Below are 20,465 nucleotides of genomic sequence, written 5' to 3'. Positions count from 1 at the left end.
TTGATGGGCTCAGGGAAGTCCCCTTGAGTGAAAACCTAAAGAAAGTGAGTACTGCTGAGCAAAGGAGCTCATCTTGACTCAGGATGGGAAGAAGTTGTGGGAAGGGACACAGGATCAAGCGGTTCAAACTCAGCATGGTGCCTAGCACACAGCAGGCACTCAGTTGAATGAATGAATAAATGAATGAGTGAATACTTGATTCCATATTGGCATTCTAAACCTTGCTTTTTATCCCGCTCTTTTTCAGAGAGTGACCACAATCCGTGTTTACTAGACCACATCTTGTCCATCTCCACTCTGAAAACCAATGTGGACAAAATAGCAAATGACCCAAAGAATGTGATTCATTATTGCACATATGTGGATAAATCTCTGGAGTACCATATCCCCAGCCATACTAGCAACCTCACAATACCCTACAGTCTATTCAACATGAGCATCTACTATGTGTAAGAACCAGTAATGAAAGCTTTGAGGCAGGGATGCAGGAATAAAACATAATTTCTGCCCTCAAGAAATTTATAATCTTATTGAGAGAAAAAATAAACACAGAGATATAAATTTAGTCATACCAGGAAACATATGTTAAATTACATTTGAGTAATATAGTAAGTTTCGTGCTACAGGTTTTCAAAAGAGCAGGTGATGCCTTTGAGGACCAGAGAGATGAGGGAAGACTTTGTCTAGGAGCTGAGATTGCCTCATTATGAGGCATGAGTCAGATTCACACGAGCGGGGGCGGGGGGAGTCCCAGGACAGTGGGGAGCCTAAGTCTCCAATGGTCACTTTGCTGGGGGATCCTCCTTGGGGAAGACATTGGAAAGAGTCTCAGTTGGTAATGATAGTTACACATCAGGCAATGGGCCAAGAGTTTGACATTTCTCAGGGAATCCTCTCAATAATCCCCAAGAGAGTGTGGCAGATATGCTGGGGTCTCCCCCTCTTGCTTCCTCACAGGACCTCAGTTTTGTTTGAGGCAACAACACGTCCAGTTAAAATACTGATATCCCAGATTCCTTTGCAGGTAGCGTTGGTCATCCCAGCATAGCTGTGGCCAATGAAGGGTAAGATGGAGTCACTAAGTAGGGCTCTCCAGAAAGCTCTCCAAAGTGGGACAGACAAAGATGGCCTCTTACCACTTTGCCTGGAACTGGAGTAGCTACCTTGTGGCCCTGGATGCTGGGGCAGCAAGACCCTGGATCCTTGAGGAGTCCCTTGAGCACTGGTGCCAACTCCAGATTGCCCACCTCTGAACCACTTTTTCCATGAGAAATGTAAGTTTTTGTTTTGTTTTGTTTTTTGTTTTTGTTTTTTTGCAGTACATGGGCCTCTCACTGTTGTGGCCTCTCCCGTTGCGGAGCACAGGCTCCGGACGCACAGGCTCAGCGGCCATGGCTCACGGGCCCAGCCGCTCCGCAGCATGTGGGATCCTCTTGGACTGGGGCACGAACCCGTGTCCCCTGCATCAGCAGGCAGACTCTCAACCACTGTGCCACCAGGGAAGCCCGAGAAATGTAAGTTTTTATTCAGTTAAGTCACTGTCATCTGACCTTTGTTATTTGCAGCAGAACACAATCTTAGCACATACAGAGAGGTGATATTAATATCCTGTTACAGACGAGGAAACCAGCCTCGGAGAGTGCCACTACTCTTAAGTAGTAAATCCCACAATCAAATCCAGACGGATACAGAACAAGGCTGGCTGACTCCAAAAACTACACTGAGAGTGTATGAAAATACTGCAGAATCACATAAAAAATAAGTTAAAAAAAGAAAGCAAACTTCAGCAACTTTTTAACCTCTCAAGTAGCGCTTATCACCGTCTACCTTTTATTAGATCCTGGTATGTGTCTCTCTCTCCCCTTGCACATCACTGTGGAATGTCCTGGAAGGCAGGACCAGGACATAATCATGCTGAGAGCACCCCCTCTCTCCCGTGCCCTCAATGCTTGGCTCAGGCTAACTAGGCACCCCAAAAGGCTGGTTGGCTTGAGTTTAAAACAACCACTCAGGATAATAACTGTTCCTGAGAAAGCCCATACCTTTGTGCACAGACGTGTATGGTTGTGCTGGTGTGTACTTGAGGGACACGTGTCTGCGTGTCTGAGAGGGAGGGCCAGAGGAGGAAATATTTTATTGCTGTCAAAACCCATCCTCCCCCGTCTTGAATCCTACAGCCCTGCAGTGACAGCACTGATGATTATATTAGTGATAACTAAACTTTTGTGCACGACCTGAAAATTTAATTTCCTTGTGGAAAGCTATAGAGAACTAAGCTTATTTAGAGCCAAGAACCCATGAACTTCGCAGAAAAAGAAGAGGAAATACCAGAAACAGCCATTGGCCTCTAGATTTTCTTGAAAAATTAAAAAGGCACCAGCTCATTTTTTTAATGCCTCCTTTAGAAATAGCTCTAGATCCTTTTTTTCTCTATACCTACCCTACAGCAGAGTGGGTGGGAAGATACAAGTAACCCTTGAGAAATGTCTAATTCATTCCAATTTATTCCATGATTGTGATTTTTTTTCTCCATTGTTTAAAGAAGTATAACTCCATCAATTATTTTTTCTCAAGTTGCTTGGATGGTCAAGACCCTGATAATATTTACTGAGTGTTCACCATGTTCCAGGCACATGCTTTTGCATGCTTTAACTCATTGAATCCTCCCATTTTAAAGATTAAGAAACTGAGGCACAGAGAAGACAAGTAACTTGCCTAAAGTCACACAGCTAAGAAGCGGCAGAGCTGGGATTCAAATCAAGCAGTACAGCTACAAAGTTCAAGACCTTAACCACATCACCATATGGCCTGGTAAGTCTGGAATCCTCCTCCTGGTGTTCAAGTGTATCAGTTTTTGAATGCATGCAACAAACACTACCTCTGATCAACTTAAGGAAAAAAAAGGTAGAAGGCAAGGAGAGGGGTACATTTCCCATCGCCGGTGGATTTGAGAGGCTGATTCCCAGAGACAGTCTGATCATCTCAGCCTGGGTCACAGCTTATTCCTCAACTAGGGTTGAGGTAAGCATCCCTAGTCTGCTTCCAAGGAAATGGAGGGGATGCTACCAGATCAAGGTGGTGTGGATACAGGGTGGGAGAAGATGACTCAGGTATAAGCTCTCATGCCTCTCAGGAAGGAACAGGTCTTGATAAATTTAATGAATCTGGGGTTGAATCCTAACATAAACTTGGCACCATGGGATTTTCTAGGTGCCCCATCCTTAGAATTCATCCATTCACACAGTTGCACAGATATTCATTCACCAGATAGTTCCTTTTATGTGCAATCATTGTGCTGGGAGATTCACTGTTCCCAAAGACATTTATGGCCCGTGAGAGGACATCAGACATATCCACCCACTCATTTCCCAAGCTCTGTTGCACACCATTGCAAAGCAGGCACAGTGGTAGGCACTGGAAATAGGGCAATGAACAAGTTGGACACAATCCTTACCATATGCTTAATCTCCCAATAGATACAATAAATTAGAATGAGCATTATGATGGGGAAATGCAGTCACTCCGCTGGAGTGGCAAACAGCGGAGGTACCTAGTTTGGGACGTGCTGGATATTTTCCATTTGCCACTCCCAGATCCATTTTCAATCTCTCTCCATTGTTTGTGCCCTCGGGAGGCTGACATGTATGGATTGTTTCAACAGGATCTCTTGTCCTCTAGCTTCCAGTTAGATTCAGCCAATCAAGGCACTGGCAGGAGATTGGAGAGGAGGAGAGAATGAGGGCGAGATATTTACTTTCCCAGCTCCTTCCCTGGTGGGCTAGCTGCCTCCCTCTACCTGAGGTCACAGGTCCTGCCAGGCAACCTCTACACAATCCCTACAACTCCCACCACTTTCTCCTGGCCCCAAAAGCTGCTCCCACCCCTGCCTATTCAAGTCCAACAGAGGTAAGGCTGCCAGCTCTTGCTAGCTCCAAGGAGGCATCAACTTCCCTGGTGGAGTCCCTTAACTCTGCCCTTACCTTTGGAAAAGCACCCTTCATTTACCTTGTTTGAGTGAAGGGAACATCGTTTCCTATAGGGGATCAAGTAAGGTTTACTGAAGAAGTGACATTTAAGCTGATACATCCCATTTTAAGCAACACCACCAGACAATGATGCATTGACCTGTAGAGTGACTGGCCCCAAAAGAAACTACCACGTTGATCCTGCTAAAGAACTTTTATCCTGAGATTTATTAATTCAGTATTTTAAATGATGTGTTAAATTTGGGAGATTTGCCAAAGAAATACCCTAACATGAACGTGATGAACCTCTATAATGTGTATTTTGGGGTGATCTGCCCAACCTTCACAGCCAATTGTGTGAAGACATGCATGTACAGGTGAGCCTGCCTCCTGCAACAGCTGACTGAAGCAAAAACAGGCAGACACCTGGCCCAGACTGGACCGATAAGTTTCTTTCTCTCTGGGGGCTAGGACTCAAGAATGTTGATTTTTCTCTGTGACTGCTTCTGAGGATAACTGGAGGCATCCTTGCAGTCACAGCACACAACTCTGCAAGTGGTTCACTGAACAATAAACAACTCTAGAGGGGACATTTACATTTGTGGTCCTCCCTTATTTGTGTGTTTTTAAGACACTCCTCAGTAGACGGTTTTTGTGAAACGGCAGCTTTTCTAATTGGTACAAAAGCACCATTTGAGCTAGAGGCAGCGCTGGGGATCTACATGTCATATGCCCACCACAGCCATGAAAGACATTCCTGAGAGAGAGGAGTCAAGTAGACAGTCCTCCACTCTCACCACTATTACTCAACATAGTTTTGGAAGTTTTAGCCACAGCAATCAGAGAAGAAAAAGAAATAAAAGGGATCCAAATCTGAAAAGAAGAAGTAAAGCTGTCACTGTTTGCAGATGACATGATACTATACATAAAGAATCCTAAAGATGCTACCAGAAAACTGTTAGAGCTAATCAGTGAATATGGTAAAGTAGCAGGATACAAAAGTAATGTACAGAAATATCTTGCATTCCTAAGTGGTGCTGGGAAAAGGGGACAGCTACATGGAAAAGAATGAAATTAGAACACTCCCTAACACCATACACAAAAACAAACTCAAAATGGATTAAAGTCCTAAATGTAAGGCCAGTCACTATAAAACACTTAGAGGAAAATATAGGCAGAACACTCTATGACATCAATCACAGCAAGATCCTTTTTGACCCACCTCCTAGAGAAATGGAAATAAAAACAAAAATAAACAAATGGGACCTAAGGAAACTTAAAAGCTTTTGCACAGCAGAGAAAACCATAAACAAGACCAAAAGACAACCCTTAGAATGGGAGAAAATATTTGCAAATGAAGCAATTGACAAAGGATTAATTTCCAAAATTTACAAGCAGCTCATGCAGGTCAATATCAAAAAAAAAACAAACCCCATCCAAAAATGGGCAGAAGACCTAAATAGACATTTCTCCAAAGAAGACATACAGACTGCCAACAAACACATGAAAGGATGCTCAATATCACTAATCATTAGAGAAATGCAAATCAAAACTACAATGAGGTATCACCTCACACCTGTCAGGATGGCCATCATCAAAAAATCTACAAACAATAAATGCTGGAGAGGGTGAGGAGAAAAGGGAACCCTCTTGCACTGTTGGTGAGAATGTAAATTGATACAGCCACTATGGAGAACAGTATGGAGGTTCTTTAAAAAACCACAAATAGAACTACCATACTACCCAGCAATCCCACTACTGGGCATATACCCTGAGAAAACCATAATTCAAAAAGAGTCATGTACCACAATGTTCATTGCAGCTCTATTTACAATAGCCAGGACATGGAAGCAACCTAAGTGTCCATCGACAGATGAATGGATAAAGAAGATGTGGCATATATATACAATGGAATATTACGCAGCCATAAAAAGAAATGAAATTAAGTTATTTGTAGTGAGGTGGATGGACCTAGAGACTGTCATACAGAGTGAAGTCAGAAAGAGAAAAATAAATACCATATGCTAACACATATATAAAGAATCTAAAAAAAAAAAAAGGGTTCAGAAGAACCTAGGGACAGGAATAAAGACACAGACGTAGAGAAGGGACATGAGGACATGGGGAGGGGGAAGGGTAAGCTGGGACGAAGTGAGAGAGTGGTATGGACATATATACACTACCAAACATAAAATAGATAGCTAGTGGGAAGCAGCCGCATAGCACAGGGAGATCAGCTTGGTGCTTTGTGATCACCTAGAGGGGTGGGATAGGGTGGGTGGGAGGGAGGGAGATGCAAGAGGGAAGAGGGAAGAGATATGGGGATATATGTATATGTGTAGCTGATTCACTTTGTTATAAAGCAGAAAGTAACACACCATTGTAAAGCAATTACACTTCAATAAAGATGTTAAAAAAAAAAAATGTAGACATTCCGAGAGGGGCAGAGATGAGAGACCACGGCACCCAACACAGTGACAACGGTGAGAGCGCCTTCCTCCAAGCTTCCGATGCTGCCCGGCTCCTGATCCCCGTCCTTTGTGACAAATTTCTACCCTGCCCTCCCTAAACTTCACTCTTACCATAAACTCCCCTAATGTGCTCAGACTGGCTTGACCAAGTTTGTATAACCTGTGTAGTGGGATTACATTTCTAAAACATGCACTGATGTGCTTTTTCATTCTGGCATTTCCTCATACCCCTGTGCCTCTCTCCTTTTTTATTCAGCCCGGCAGTCTGCATTCCTTCCCTCAAGGAAGCGATGGCATAAAAGAAAGCAGAGGAAAAGAGAAAAGTTAATGACTAACTTCGAGCTTCAAAAGCCTAGGCACAGGCAAATAAGAAGGGCTTGTGCACAGACAATATATTTGAGAGAATATAAGTAAGGGTGAAGCTACCTCTTCCCAGAATAGAAAGGTGTCCCTAGACTAGGGACTGAGGTGGGGGAAGAATGGGGACCAATTAGGACATATCTTGCAGGATCCAAGGACAAGGTGGAAAAGCATCTGGGGGTGGCTCAGCCTCCACTTGAGTCAGCACTGTCTTTTGATACTGCACAGGAGTTTCGCAGAGAGCTGCAGACATACCAGAGTCCATCTGCCGTGTGCCATATGTCACCTGAGCAAAGGCACCTGGTGGATATCCCCTCACAGGACTTGGCATCTCACCACCAACTGCAAAAGTGGTGCCCACTGGGCTCTGGGACTGGGTTCCATCCACTCTGACCCACCCACCCACTGTGGGGTCCAGAGACAACCACCCAGTGACCATATGAGCAAGCACCATACACAGTGTTGCTAGACTAGTAGGATCAAGCAATGTGGCCACTTAGAGAATTTGTAGTTCAGCAAGAAATTAGACATGACAAAAATATCATTTCATCCTTGTGGGCAAGCTGGAAAAATGTGGGTTAGATGGCAGTACATTTAGAGAGCTAGGGAGCCATCTAAACAACCAAAATTCTAGACGCCTGACTAATTATGCCTCTTAGAACACTGTCTCTGTCCTATTCAAGAGACAGTTGATCAAATTTGAGGCCATATCCAGACTCAGCAGGAAAAAGACTCGTGATCAACTGCAATGCCAGCCACGGGCTTGGACGTGGGATGTGGCACAAGCTCCCAGTGTTTGCCTTCTCCACACTCTACCACTCACGACATCCATGCCACACCTCCTTCCTTCCTACCTGTGGACTGCCCAGAAGTCAGTCCATGGCTTACTTTTTTGGCTGCAAGTAACAGCAAGCCACTCAAACTAACTTAAGAGAAAAGGGAGGGTATATTAGAAGCATAGAGGGTATCCCCAGGTACCCAGGAAGGAGGAGCTCATCTGGGTTCTTTCTCCAGCAGGAGACGCCAACAAGCAAAACCTAACAAACTGCACAATGCTGTCATCAGATTTGTTAAATCTCCAACTGCACCCATCCTAGATGGGTAGGAAAGCAGCTTGAGGCTAGCACCTGTGGTAAGAACACTTAGGATTTGACTCAGGATGAGTCAACCGTGTGATCTGACTGCCAAAAAAAACCAGTGAAATCTTGGGCTGCACTAACAGAAGAGGAGGTGATGGTGCTGCCTTCAGTTCAGGAATCGTGTATTCAAGGCACAGTGAACGGAGAAGAGTGGCCAAGATGGACTCAAAAATTAGGCTCTCTGGGAAATGGTGGGAGTACCTGGGATACTGCTATCTGGCCTCCTTTTGGGGGATTGGTGGGAATTTCCAGGACTTGGGCTCACCAGTGTGGAGTCTGGAGTTAGACTACCTGATTGAAACCCCGATTCAGCCACTTCCTAGCTTTCCCCTACCTGCTAGTAATGTCCTAAACACTTCACATGAAATATCTAAATTAATCCTCACCACAACCCTCTAAAGGAGTGCCATCTTTATCCCTGTTTTACAGATGAAAAAACTGAGGCACAGAGAAGTTAAGTAGCTTGCCTAAGGTCACGCAGCTAGCAAGTTGAAGAACTAGGCTTTGAAGGCAAGGAGAATATACTTTCTTTGCTCTGCCCCTAACCAACTGTATGTTCTTGAATCTTGTCACCTCCCCTTATTGTGCCTCAGTTTGCCCAGCTAGAGTATGGAGTAAATAATCCCTGTCCTACTCCATCCTGGAGGCATATGATGTGGCTGAAATGAGATTATTGATATGGAAGTGTTGGGGAAAGTTTAAAATGATGTAACAAAGTACGTCTTATTATGTTAGCCTACAGAGGGCTCGCAGGGAAGAGATGAGGGATGAACGCCCCTTCCTAAGCTGCCACATACAGGGCTTTCATCCTGGTTGTCCCTCATTTGCACAGTCCAAACCTTCTGGTCTCAGATGATCCAATTAGCCTTTATTGCCACTCATTAACTCCCAAACAGCCAATAGGAGTTGATACACTTTTTGGACACACTCAAAGGTCTGGGAGCTGGAAGAGCTGGGGCTCTACCTCTGAGGGGTCTCCCCACATGCTCTCTCCAGCATGGCGGCCACAGGGTAACCACACAACTTACATGTTGGCTCAGGGCTCCCTGGGCATGTGTCTCAAGACAGAGTGAGAGAGCTAGGCAGACGCTTTTATGACCTAGCCTCAGAAGTCACCTAGCATCACTTCCATCATACCCTGTTGGCCAAGGTGATTACCAAGGTACATCCTGGTTCAAGCAGAGGCAATCTAAACCCAATGGTCAATGCAAAAGTGTCACCATCACACGAGAATAGGAGCCTGTGGGATGGAATAGATATTGTCATGGCCATCTCTGGGCAGTACCATCTGCCATGGACACTTACTATGTTCCAAGCATGGAGCTAATTATGCCTCATTATCCTTAAACTCACTCCAAAGTCCTGTTCCAGTGGGAGCTATTTTCTCATTTTACAAAAGAAGGAAGACTGAGATACAGAGAGGTAAGCAACTTGCCCAAGTCATATGCCAGCCCGTGGGAGAGAGCTAGGAATGAGCCCCGGGTGTGTTTGTGAGGCCAGGGAAACAGGGGAGGCAAAGATCTGCCTTCTACGAATGAACACACTGGGCAGCAGCCATGTGACAAGGTGGGAGGCTTGACATCAGCCTGCTGGGCTATCATCCAGGCCCCTCTACTTCAAACCACACAACCTCGCACAAGCTCCTTCCCTCTCCAAGCTTCCGTGTGTTCGTTAGCAAAATGGGCACAACTACAGTGTCCAGCTGTGAGGATGAATTGACATGGCGCAGGTAAAATGCTTTGCACATCGGCTGGCATCCAATGAGGACTCTATACATGTCAGCTGTTACTATTTTAAAAGCAGTCCAAGAAAGACATCTTAAAAAGACGAATGTGCTATGACTACCAAAATTATGTTATGTACCCTCAAAGCCCAGCAAATGATTTTTGTTCACTGGCATCATTATTGACCCCGTGTAGACCAGACACTGCATCTCACTGGCCTGGGAGTCACACCGCTGCCCTCCCGCCCCTCTGATAAACAAGGCAGGTGGTTCTCCAAGAGCCACTTGGAGCCCTTCCCAGCAGGGGGACCTGGGCTGACTCAGCTAAGAGGGCGTCCAGTGACTCATTAAGTCTCAAGAGCTGATTCCTCTCGGGCCTCAGGAAGGGAGCTAACACCCAGGAGACCCAAGGATCTCTCCTTACCCCAGGCCCCCAGTGACTCCTCAGACAGGAGAACATGGGCATGAAAATTAGCAGGGTTTCCATATCAGCAGAGCATTAGTTATTCTGGGCACACACACCTCCAGCTTTAACAAGAAGAGTTTTCAGCTCACTTCCGAATATTCAAACTTATGGCCAGTACCCCTCCTTCCTCCATTCCCATGGCTTCAATTACCCCCCAGAGCTAATGAGTCCCAAATCCATGTCTCAGTCCAGATTTCTTTCCAGACCTGGAGATCAGCCTCCACTCAGTCAGATGTCCCACTGGCCCCTCAAAGTCAGCATGTCCCCCACCACCACCTTGGACCCATCTCCGACCCCTTTACCTGGACCAAGCTCTCCTCCAGGACTCTCAGTTACGATTTCCACAGTGCAACCAGGAGTCCAAACCAGAAATCTAACTCACCTTGCCAGCCTCTCCCCCAGGTGACCCATCACAAGTTGTTGTCTCTACCCCCTGCACCTCCCCTCTGCCAGGTTCTCTTAGAGAGCATCCCCAGCACTTCTGAACCCATCCCTGTCCTTCTCCAAGTCTTTCCCCTCGCTGCCTCTATAAGAACTCTGTAAAATGCAAACACGAGCATCGCCACTCTATGCGAGACTCCCTCTTGCCTTCAGATGAAGTCCACACTCCTTCACGCAGCTCCCGGGCCTTTCTTGATCTAGCCACTGCTCACCTGCTGTAGGCTGAATTGTGTCCCCTGCCAAATTTATATGTTGAAGCCCAGCCCCCAGTAACTCAGAATGGGACTATATGGCCAAAAGAAAGCCATTGTCTCATAAATCTGTGTTTCTTGGGCCTCCATACGGACTGTGAACATAGGAGATGCTTGTGGGCCCTAAACAGAAGGTGACTGACGCTGATTTGGCTCGGGCACCAGAGCCCCGTTTAACATGTAACAACCTGATGGCCTTACAGCCACATTCTGGGTTTACAGCCTCGCGTCAGGGAAAACCAAGCCCCAGAATTCCCCGCCGCGTTAGCTGCCTGGCCACCTCCACAACATCCAGCAAGAAGCCCTCTGTTTCTCTGGGGCACCAGGACATGTGTCCATTCTGCGTTTTAGCACTGAGATCCACTAACAGAGGTACTGTTCCCACCCACACCATTTGAGGGGGGGCCGGGTTCCTGGGCGCACCCCCTGCACCCTGTCAGCTCAGCTCTGTGCATTGGCCCCATATGGAGCAGAAAACAGCTTCATCCTTAAGTCCCTCTTTGACTCTGAGTGTCTCCTGCCAAATATTGGACTTGTCTGCATTTTACCTAAATGGAGTGGATCTGGGTTCTCTGAATAATGACCTGCTTGGTTAGAAGAAAGAGAACCTGATTCTAGCTCCATCTGGAACTAGAATGAGGGTGCATATGCAGACAAAATCCAACCCACCAGCCCTTCCTGCCCCCCTTCCCCGGTTTGTTTTCATCCATGTCACTTGTCACCGTCATCTAATTTACTACGTATTTGCTTTATTTGCTCACCCCTGCCCCCCTCATTTCCAGCAGAATGGGGGAGGGGGGACCACGAGGGCAAGGATTTTATCTGTTTTATTCCCTGCTGTTTCTGTAGCACCTTCAACACTGCCTGGCACAGAATATGGTGTTCGATGTGTGTATGTTGAGTGAATGGATGAATAACTGACACGGAGGTGGGTCTCCACCCTCCTCACTACCTTGGGAATGCCCTCCGGCGCCCCTAACCCCTCACCTTCCTCTAAAAGAGATTTCCATTTGCACCTGGTCCCTCTATGGCTATGCCCCTGCCCTACAAATGTCCCTCCAGGGCCAAGGCGGTTTCTGGTCACAGATGTGAAACGAGTCAGGGTTCCATGGATCCTAAAACCCACATAAACAGATCTGCCAGTGGCCTGGGGTTCCTGCCCCCTTAGGCAGAGTTCTCAGGTGACAAGAGCCTGAGGCCAGGATCTGTGGTGGTGTTGGGGACATTCAGGGTCCCTGGGCAACTGCCGCCTGAGGACAGACAGGAGGGAGCGGTAGTGCCTAAAGGCTCTGAGGGCTGGAGGGCAAGGGCAACAGAGAGAGCACTGGGCCAGGGGTCAGGATCCGGCCTCCCAGGCTGCTCAGCAGTCTCAAGCCCGGCAAGCCAGTCAGACTCCCTGAGCCTCAAGGACCTTTCTGGAGCTGTTGTGAGACCAGGAAGAGAACCACCAGGGAGGGAAGCAGGAGAGTGGTGGCTGCACTTGAATCTTCTACGTGACCCACAGGTTTCCAAACCAACTTCCACCTCTTACCGCATTATTATATCAGGCTCAGCATGTGGTTAATGAGCTATTATTATTATTCAGTGTAAAAGAATGCAAGAGAGTAACCGGATGCCAGTTGTGGTGCAAAGGTACAGTCTTACTATAGTTGTCCTGCTCCCCAGTATTCTCCAGTATTCTCCCCTCTCCTGGCCCCCACCCACTTCTAGGTGGGGCACACATTGGTGGGCTGCCTTGGGTGTGGCTGTGCTTCTGGGCCTGGAATCCTTCCAGAAGCTGCAGTCTCTTAGTGACTGAGTTGAGATCATATGTGATCTCCACCTTAAAGAGGTTCTAGAGTCAGTCAAATGCCAGGTCTACTACTTAGCTGTGTGACCTTAGCCAAGTTAATTACCCTCTCTGTGCCTCACGTTCCTCCTCCATAAAATGCAAATCATGATAGGTAGCACCAGCCTCATACGGTGATGCATTACTGAAGACATCCATGTCCCCCAAACAAACCCCATGCTTGCCAGCCTCTCTGCCTTTGGTCTTGTTGATTCCTTCACCTGTAAAGCCCTCTTCCCTCCTCACCTCTGCCCACTGGAACCCTACCTAATCCGCAGGGCACTGCTCAAATGGCACCACCTCCATCAAGTTTTTCTGGGTCTCTGTCACATGCGCCCTCTCCTTCCCTTCAACTTCCCTGACACGCTACACCTCTCTGTGACCTCAACGTGGAGTGGCATGAATGAGGCACATATTTTATTCCCAGCCCCCTTCTCAACGGCAAGCTTTGGAGTCAGACCTGAGTTTGACTCCAGCTTTGCCACCTAATAGCTGTGTGATCTCAGCCCCAGTTTCTTAAATTCTCTGATCCTCCATTTCCCCATCTGTAAAAAGAACAGAATAAAACACCTACCTCACAGGGTTTGCAATAAGAATTAAAGAAGATAATGCGTATAGGACATTTAGCACAGTGCACACCGTATCATATGTGCCAGCAAATGCTATTATAATTATAATGATTATTGGCACTAAGTTGTAAAGGTCGCCATTTGAAATTCTTTCCTCTGGGTCTCTCTCCCAATTCAGGTATCTCCTAAAGCACAAATCTTGGGGTGAGTCACTGGTAGCCCCAGGGAGCAGCAACTAGTTAATTCTCACTGAAGACTCAGCTGCTCTTTCGACAACAGAACTTTTTGTGCCTCATGCAAAAGGAGAAGAGAGAAGGGGAAAGAGCAGAAGCTAGAAGGAGGTCCCAAGGAGACTTGTGCCTACTTCTTGGTCTTGACCTTGGTCCCAAGCAAAAGGGGTGTAACATGAAAGATGGCTCCCATGTGCTAAGGGCTCTGCCTGAGGCACCAAGGTGGGACCTTTCCACGTGTTCTCTTTGAACCCCCATGACAAACCTGCAATATCATCCCTCTCCCTCTTTACCAGTTGATGACTCTGACCTCCAAGAACATAAGTGGCACACAACCAGTGGCAACATAGCCCAGATTCAAAGCCAGGTCTACCTTACTCCAGGGCTTATTGGACAGGAGAGGGGGTGGGTGGAGTAAGGGGAAAGAATGTTCATCCACCAAGAGCACACACCCCCCATGATAGGGCAGAAAAAGCAATCTGTGAAAATATATGGTTTTATTTACGGAAAATGAATTCAGCATACAACTTCATCATAATGCCATTTCTCGAAACATTAACTCCCATCAATGTTGTAAAAGCCTGGGAAGCTACAAAACATCTTTTTTTTAAAAAAACTCCCTGTTATCTATAAACATCCACTTTTCAGGCCAACCAAGATGTCGGCCCCCCCTCCCCTTGATCTGTTGATTTTAAATCTAGAAAGGTCAAGGGTGGCCACACGTGTTCCTGTGGTTTTGAAAAAGGTTCTCAGAAGCCTGCAAGCCCAGGGGAAAGCAATGCTGACTTTAATTGCTCTGTGAATTAGAGCCTCCCCTTTTGGTTTAAATCCACACCACAAACGTATTATTTTCTCCAGTCTTAGAAACAGTGGTGATGCCACTGTTTTCTCTTGTCCAATCCTGCCCTCTAGTGGTTCCAACCTAATTGAATAATAGAGAAAGTAACTCCACCAGAGAGACAAGTGTGCCACCCAGACCCCTTCACTCCCTTACTCCCTCACCCACCCAGCCAGCCAGCCATCCCTATGGCTACTCATTTAGGCATCATTGCTTGAGAACCTACTATGCGCAAGCAACAAAGATTCTGGATGCCCTAGGTACTTAGTCATTCATTTGCTAATGTGGAACTTGAGGGTCTGGGGGAAATAGGCCAGATCTGGAGTCCAGAAACCAGGGTTGGAATCCCAGCTCTGCCCCTTAAAGCCTGAGTGACCCCAGGGACGAAGGTCAGTTCCCTGCTGGACTTGTTTCCTCCCCCCTTACCCATCTTCAAAATAGTATTACATGCACCCCCTTAATTTTTATTTAATTTTCACAACCAACCTGCCCCTCTATTCCTGGAGCACACTTAGGTTTTCATCACAGAGGAAAGGCAGGAGAGCCAATGCGTAAGCCCAGACCATGGCTTCAGAAGCCCTGGGTTCAAATCCCAGTTCTGCCAGTTACCTGCCTTGTTACTTTGGACAAACTACTTAACCTCTCTTAGTCTCTTTTTTTTTCTTGTCTGTAAAATGGGCATAAACATAGGGTTCAACAAGATAATTCACGTTCTCACATTTCAGTGTAAGCAAAAGCCCCTGGGGATTTTACTAACAGGACAGCCCCTTCTCAAACTTACTAGTCCAGAATCTCTGAAGATGGCCCCAGGCATCTGAGCCAAGCTGCCCAGGTGATCCCGATGTACAGCAGCCTTTGACAACAAATGGAATACAGCTGGCCCCCTGGTCGTCAAGCTTGGCCTCAGGTTGGAATCTTTAAAAATACCTCCCTCTCTAGATTCTGATAGAATGGGTGCGGGGTGGAGCCTGGCACTGGGATTTTTAAGAATTCCTGGAGTGATTCTCATTTGTAGCCAACGTTGAAAACCACTGCCTTAGTCCCGTGCCTGACACAGAGAAAGTCCTTAACACATGTTAAAAGAAACCCTACCAACACATCCACGTCATGCCTCAAACACTGTGCCTTTATTCAACAACTACACATAGTGAGCCTCTGTCTGGGGCCAGGCACTGGCAATAGAGCAGCCATCCAACTGAAACAGACAAAACTCTGCCCTCAGGGGGGTCACAATAATGCAGGGGCCAGTGTGTCATCTTGTACTGGGCCCCAAAGATTGTGCAGCCCACCCAGTGAGTGGGGACTGCATTTCACACAGGGCCTTGTGGGTCACGGTAAGAACTTTTTCTCTTTGAGATGGGAAGTAGTCACACCTCCCACAATTATCTGCCTTGGTAAAGAAGAGATTTCGAGATGCAATTTCACCTTCAAAAAATGAGACCATCCAATAGCAAGATTTCCGTCGGGGGTGGGGGGGACCTGGTCAGGGGGAGACACATTGGTGCAGTGAGGCCTCCTCTGACTTACCCTGTCCTGTGTGTCTGTCTGTTCCCCTTCGAGTAAGGCAGTCTGAGCAGGAGATGGACGACCATAGCCTGGAGCTTCCCCTGCCGCTGCTGTTCGCTGTCCTGCAGCCCGCAGCCTCCTTCCTCCCAGCAGACGCAACGGGTCAGATGTTTCCAGCTGTACAGGCAAATGGAAATACTTACTGGTAATCAGGATTTGAGCTTTGCACCTGCTCCCCTTGGCGGCTGAGCCTACTTCAGAGGCCAGAGGGTGGAGGGGAAACCCTTTTTTAATCCCTGCAGCTACTCAGCTAACCCCCAGCTGCTCGTTAGCATCCATGAGTGAGGCCAGGGAAGCCCCGTGAAATCTTGTTAAATCACTGAGAGCGAGCCAGGGAGGGAGGGTGGAGAGGCCTCTCCAGGTCTTCCAACTAAAATAACTGACTCAGTCACTCACTCTCCTCTCCCTGCGTATCTTTATTCATAGTGCCTATCACAAGCTGACACTTCATGTTTGTTTACTTCTAGTAGTCGGCCTCGCCCCCTGGAATGTAAATTCTGTGTTCATCACCAAGGTGTCCGCAGCGCCAAGGGGTATGACACCTACAGGGAGGTTTGTTGAATGAATGAATGTCTCTTTTTCAGTTGACTCCAGTTAATACCAACGTTGCTGCTACTAAATGCTCCAGCGAGGAGAACGGGGCTGGGGGAGAACTAACTGACAACAGCAGTTCTGTGTAAGCAGGACAGGAGACTATCTTTCCCTCATAAAGAGAGAGGATTCGTTAGCTGAGTTTGCAGGGCTTTTTCCCTAGGAGGAGGAGGGGGAAGGGAAGGGATCAAATGGGATCACAAATGGGAATCCCAAGTACAGCCATCAGAAGTCCTGCTGGACCTGCAGGGTTTTTTTGTTTGGTTGGTTTTTGTTTTTCCTCCAAAAGCATGGTTCCACATTAAAAACCCAGCCTCGGGCTTCCCTGGTGGCGCAGTGGTTGAGAGTCCACCTGCCGATGCAGGGCACACGGGTTCGTGCCCCGGTACGGGAAGATCCCACGTGCCGCGGAGCGGCTGGGCCCGTGAGCCATGGCCGCTGAGCCTGCACGTCCGGAACCTGTGCTCCGCAACGGGAGAGGCCACAACAGTGAGAGGCCCGCGTACCGCAAAAAAAAAAAAAAAAAAAAAAAAAAAAAACCAGGCTCCCTGGAAAAGCCTGCTGGCAACGACGGAGCCCCATTCCTGCAGGGGACCAGCAACCTGCTGCTGTGGAGCCACTGCCTCTTTACCCAGGCAGGGCTCTCCAGGATGCCCCCTCTGAGCTGCCTACTCCTCACATTCCCTGCCTGGCTCCAGGGCCCTGTATCGCGGGCCTCTCCTGCTTCTGCCCTTCTGGCTTTGCTCCTGATCTGGGCCTGGGGGCTTCCTTGCCCACTCCCAGTGACTGAACCCAGATTGTGCTGGGCAGTGGACTTCACCTGGTGCTCTGCCCTCCCATGGCTGCCAGGCAGGGTGCAGCCTCCTAGACCTGCCTGCAGAGCTGCAGCCCTGAGCAGCCAAGGTCACCTGGGGGACGCCCAGCATCGCTCCTATGTAACCACAGGGCCAGCCAAGGGGGATATTCTTTTTCCTTCCCTCATATGGGAATTTGGCCAGCAGGGTGATTTTATTCAGGTCACCTTCCCCAGCTCAGAAACCATCAGTCCCCTCCCCCTTTTTGCTTAGCCTGGTAGACATAAACCCCCAGCCTTCATGATCGCTGGCCCCCTCTCCCCTTTATCCCCCCACCTTAAGTATTTCTCAACCAATCTCATTCCTTTTCATTTCTTTCTGTGGCCTCAATCCTCCAGCCCTGCAAATCGACTCAACTCTCTCTGGCACGCAGCCTGTTCCTTCTTGTTATTAACAAGGCTGAGAAGAATGGATAATAAATAAGACCTTGCTTTCAAAGTGCTTTCACACCACCAACTCACAGTCTCCCACGACCCATACAAGGTAGATACTGACAGGCAGAGTTCAACTGACTTGTCTACAATCAGAAGCTAGTTAGCGGCGGAGCCAAGTCAGGAACTTATTTATGTCTTATCAGGAAATTGTCATTTTAAAAAATAAGTGAGTGGAAGAGACAATCCAGATTTTAAAATATGACTTTAATATACTTCAAGGGCAAGATTTATTCCCGCTCCTTAGTACTGTAATTAAAGTAAATGGAATAAGATTTGGTATTATATTTGCCTTTCAAACAACCTTTCAGAGGCGCCTGCATTGCTCTGCAAAAGGAAAGCCATCTGCTCATTTATTCACTGCATTAAACACCTGCTCATTCACTCAGTCAACAATTTTGTGTTGCACTCTCACTGTGTGCCACGCCCTGGGCTTGACACGAAGCATGCACTGGTGAGCAAAACAGACCCAGCCCTGTCCTCATGCACTTAGAGTCCAGTGGTGAAGTCAGGTGTTAAACCAAGATTCACACCAAGAGTGTATGATCAGATAGAACCACCATATGATCTAGCAATTCTACTCCTGGGTATATATTTGAAGAAAATGAAAACACTAATTCAAAAAGATATGTTCACCCCAATGTTCATAGCAGCACTATTTACAATAGCCAAGATATGGAGGCAACCTAAATGTCCATCAACAGATGAATGGATAAAGAAGATGTGGTACATATATACAATGGAATATTACTCAGCCATAAAAAAGAATGAAATTTTGCCATTAGCAACAACATGGATGGACTTGGAGGGTTAAATGCTTAGTGAAGTAAGTCTAACAGAGAAAGACAAATACTGTATGTTATCACTTATATGTGGAATCTAAAAAATAAAACAAATGACTATAATAAAACAGAAACAGACATAGCTACAGAGAACAAACTGGTGGTTACCAGCGGGAAAGGGTGGTGGGGAGAGGCAAGATAGCGGAAGGGGATTCAGAGGTACAACCTACTAGGTATAAAATAAATAAGACACAAGAATGTATTGTATAGCACAGGGAATATAACCAATATTTCACAATAATTTTAAATGGAGTATAATCTATAAAAATATTCAATCACTAAGTTATACACCTGAAACTAATATAATACTGTAAATAAACTATACTTCTCCAACACTATGTTAATCTGAGCATCCATCTGTGTCACCTGGACTACTGTAGTCACCTCCTAACTGGTCTTTCAGTTCCACCCTTGCCCCCATACAGTCTATGCTCCACACAGCAGTCAAGGTGCAAGTGTTCAGTTTGTGCACATGGAGTCTGACCTAGGTTCAGATCCAGGCTCAACCCTGCGGCAAGCCACTTAAACTCTCAGCTTCCCCATCTCTCAACCAGGAGTGATAAAACCGATGTCACAGTATTGTCTGAGCATTCGGTGGATGGTGTGTGTATCACAGTCAGCCTGACTCCTGATTCATAACAAGTGCTCCATAAATGTGAGTTATTGTCACACTGATCCTGGATTCCCTCAACGCCAGCTCTGCATGTTGAGCATCAGTTGATGGTGATGCTGGTCAGGAAACCAGGCGATGCCTAATTCATTATATGCCAGCCTCTCAGCTCTTCCCCAGCCTTTGGTGGCCATGAAACAACGATTCCAGCTCCATCACTTGGTGTCTGTTACTCATCAGGGATGCACACCGATACCATCACCTTGAAGCAGAATTTTGAAATGTGACATGCGATGGGGTTTGGACAGCAGTTTTCTCCACTCAGAATGAAACCACTTCCTGAAACACCTATTCCCCAGACCCAGAGGGGAGCCCTGACTTTTGCAGGCTCCAACTCTGAGGCAAGATTTTGCTGTCACATCCTGAAAGCAGTCTTGGCCAAGAGCGGAGGTGGGTGTAGCTGGGGCAGAGCCATTGCTCATGATGTTTGTGTCCTACTGTGGGATTTCCAAACCATGAAAACAAAACTCATCCTTTTGAAGACAACAGACCCAAACATCACAGGCTGGGGAACATCTGCCCTGTGGTGAGGGATTCCAAGCCGGGCCCCTATACTTACCTTTTCTTATCTTTTCTCACTCCTTCCCCTTCCTGGGAGGCAGGGTTCAGGCTGCAGAGTCTGACGGACGTGAGTCCAAGTCCCAGCTCTGCCACTCGCTTGGCTGTGTGACCTGGGGCAGCTGTGAATGCTCTTTGAACCCTGGTTTCTTCATCTATGAAATGGGAAATAATATAGGAGCTATGATCATTGCAAAAATAATAAACATCATATCTGAAAATGGAGAAGCAGCAGAGGACAGCAGTTAAGAGGCTGGGCTCTGGAGTTTGAATCCCCCTCTTCTGCTCACTCACTGACCCTTGAACAAGTTACTTAATCTCTCTGATTGTCTCACCTGTAAAATGGGAATAACAACTATTCTTCCCTCAATGACACACGGTGGGAACTAAAGGTGTTAACACAGGTAGAGCCTTGAACAGAGGCTGACACTTAGAAAGTGCCCACCCTCACGGGTTCGAGCCCCGGTCCGGGAAGATCCCACATGCCGAGGAGCGGCTGGGCCCGTGAGCCATGGCCGCTGAGCCTGCGCGTCCGGAGCCTGTGCTCCACAACGGGAGAGGCCACAACAGTGAGAGGCCCGCGTACCACAAAAAAAAAAAAAAAAAGAAAGAAAGTGCCCACCCTTGCTGTTATTTCCTTCCAATTCCTATAGCCCTCAGAGGACTGACTGT

The 20,465-nt window shown here is 47.1% G+C and overlaps 1 long non-coding RNA gene across 4 annotated transcripts in view; it reads right to left on the bottom strand.

Moving 5' to 3' along the window:
* The window catches only part of LOC149749714 (uncharacterized), a 502,720-nt gene extending 482,261 nt beyond the window's left edge, over positions 1-20,459 (bottom strand). For all 4 annotated transcript variants that reach the window (XR_016392842.1, XR_016392840.1, XR_016392841.1 and 1 more), the window contains exons 1-2: positions 19,795-20,459; positions 15,809-15,964 (exon numbers count right to left, since the gene is read on the bottom strand). This is a non-coding gene — a long non-coding RNA (uncharacterized LOC149749714). The remainder of the gene's footprint in view (positions 1-15,808; positions 15,965-19,794) is intronic.
* Positions 20,460-20,465: the final 6 nt, after the last annotated feature.

Source organism: Delphinapterus leucas, chromosome 3 (genome assembly GCF_059928025.1).
Source record: "Delphinapterus leucas isolate spDelLeu-1000000601 "Yukka" chromosome 3, BTC_Dleu_Yukka2, whole genome shotgun sequence".
NCBI classification, from domain to species: Eukaryota; Metazoa; Chordata; class Mammalia; order Artiodactyla; family Monodontidae; genus Delphinapterus; species Delphinapterus leucas.
This window is presented reverse-complemented; position numbering and strand designations above follow the sequence as displayed.